The sequence below is a fragment of the Uranotaenia lowii genome, chromosome 1, assembly GCF_029784155.1.
Source record: "Uranotaenia lowii strain MFRU-FL chromosome 1, ASM2978415v1, whole genome shotgun sequence".
Lineage (NCBI taxonomy): Eukaryota > Metazoa > Arthropoda > Insecta > Diptera > Culicidae > Uranotaenia > Uranotaenia lowii.
Window position 1 is genome coordinate 198,130,985 of NC_073691.1, and position 2,271 is coordinate 198,133,255.

The 2,271-nt window shown below is 34.1% G+C and overlaps 1 long non-coding RNA gene across 1 annotated transcript; it reads left to right on the top strand.

Moving 5' to 3' along the window:
• Positions 1–1,370: 1,370 nt before the first annotated feature.
• Positions 1,371–2,071, top strand: LOC129739605 (uncharacterized). Its single transcript, XR_008735909.1, has 2 exons — positions 1,371–1,475; positions 1,543–2,071. It is a non-coding gene; the product is annotated as an uncharacterized LOC129739605 (long non-coding RNA).
• The last annotated feature ends 200 nt before the right edge of the window (positions 2,072–2,271 follow it).

Here is a 2,271-nt window from a genome sequence, read left to right on the forward strand (position 1 = left end):
AGTAAATTCTGGTTGGTTTCTTTTATTTGATATGAATAAAAACTTAAAATTAATTATCAAATTCCGCGAAAACATTTTCGAAATTATCTCTCCATTGTGGTTTTCTTCACGCGAAGACGAACGTAACCAAAAAAACTGCATGCAAATCGGATGAACCGGAAGATAATGTGAAGTTAGATAACAACTTTAGAAGGAGTATAAGTTTTATCAAAAAAAAATCATTATTTCAAAAATTTTGATTCTTATCACATCTTGAATTGATGCTTTCATTTACATTTTCAGGGTACCGTGTAAACTTGCTCGTCAACGGCTTGACTTGTTTCTTTTTCCTCGGCGTTTTGCTAGCCGGAGTAATAAAGGTGAGTTGCCCCAGTAAGCTGAGTCGGTTTGGGGTTATTTTTTAATTTCGCAAATCCTGGAGTCTAAAAAACTTAGTTTTGGTTCAAAACTCATCCATGATTTTTTGCAGAATTTTTAAGTAACGTTTACAAGAGTAAAATTGAACTTTGAGCTTTGTATGGGAAAATTTAATATTTTGTACTGAAAAATCAACACAATTTTTGTTTCTTCTGTAAAACCAAGCCTGCTAATGGTTTTTTTGCTAATTTATAAATTTTCTTAAGAAAATTTTCTGCTGAACAACATTGACCCAAGACTGTAACTTCGTATCTTATTGGGTAGAAAAGTTATTAGCTGTTAAACAAGGGTATGTCTTTTGGCAATGAAAAACAATAAATTCAATTGACATCACTGCTGGGTGCACAGCGAGGTATTGCATGACTTATTTTCATGCAATACCTCTATAGGCACCAGCAGTGATGTCAATTTAATTTATTGTTTTTCAATGCCGCAAAAAATAACCCTGTTGAACAGCTAAAACCTTTTTGCCTGATAAGATATGAAGTTCAAGATTTCGACAATGTTGTTTAACGGGAAATTTTCTTTGAATTTTTTATAAAATTTGCACAAAAACCGTTAGCAAGCTCGACTCCTCAGAAGACACACACATGATGTCGATTTATCAGTACAAAATCTTAAATTTTCCCATACAAACCTAAAAATTTAAATTTACTCATGAAAACGTTACTTAAAAATTCTGCAAAAAATCATGGATGAGTTTTGAACCAAAACGAAGCTTTTTAGACCCTAGGGTTTGAGGAATCAAAAAATGACCCCAAATCGACTCAATATATTCCCCTACTGGTAAAATTTAATGTGACTGTCACATGAATATTCTGTTTTCATTAATTTCCTGCAGAGACGGGCCTCGTTCATTCGAGCTTACATCCTGTACCTGAAAATTCACTTCACAGTCGGTATGATCCTGCTCGTTCTGTTCCAAGTTGGTCTTGTCCTGTTTGCCTCATCCTACGTGTTTGCCTCATCCTACGATGATGATAAAAACAAAGCGGAAGTTCAAACGATCTCGTTTATTGTCCTCTGCGTTATGGCATTTGTGATGGCCTTGGCAATCGGTATGGACTCTAGAGGTTAAGTTTTTACTGAAGACTGTACGATAGCTAACATTTGTTTTCATTCTAGCCTTCTTCTTCTTTGCGCTGTGGATCCTAAAGGGGACTCTGAGGGCGGTGGAACAGGAACTCGGCAAAACTCACTTTGCATTGACGACTCCAGAAAAGAAGGGATTGGAAGTGTGATCGGGTTGATAACATTCTACCTTTTTGAGATATTGTGCCCAACGTCTTCTCACTTTACGATGGTCTGCTTACTTTAAGATGTTATCTATGATTGATATCTTCGAAAAGTAATAAAAAAATAAAATATCTTATTCCATCACGCTGCAAATACATTAGATTTTTATATTGGAAATCTAGGTAGAAAAAGTTTAAAGTGTATTTCTACATTAAAGTGATTTTTAAGCTGCTAGAAAGTTGAAAAAAATGGCATCACTTGAAAGTAACATTGCGAAATAAAAATCGTAAAAAAAACACGGAATCATGTAGTAAATGATGAATTCTAGAGTTTGTTTTGATTAGGTCGTTTGAACCATTATAAACAAAAGCTATTGACTGTAAACGATTGATAAACATGTATTCTATGTTAGATAAAACCTTGGTTTCATTTAGTCAACGAATAACTTTAACATTATGATTTGAATTTAAGACATATTTTCTTAATTTCGAGTGCAATTGGTTTTTAAAACCTTTTGCGTTGCACTGCTTTGCCGTGCATGCAGAAGGTCGCTAAAAAAAAGTTTGGCGAGTTGGTATATCGGTCCTTTTGCATCTTCGCAGAAAATGCTTTAAAATA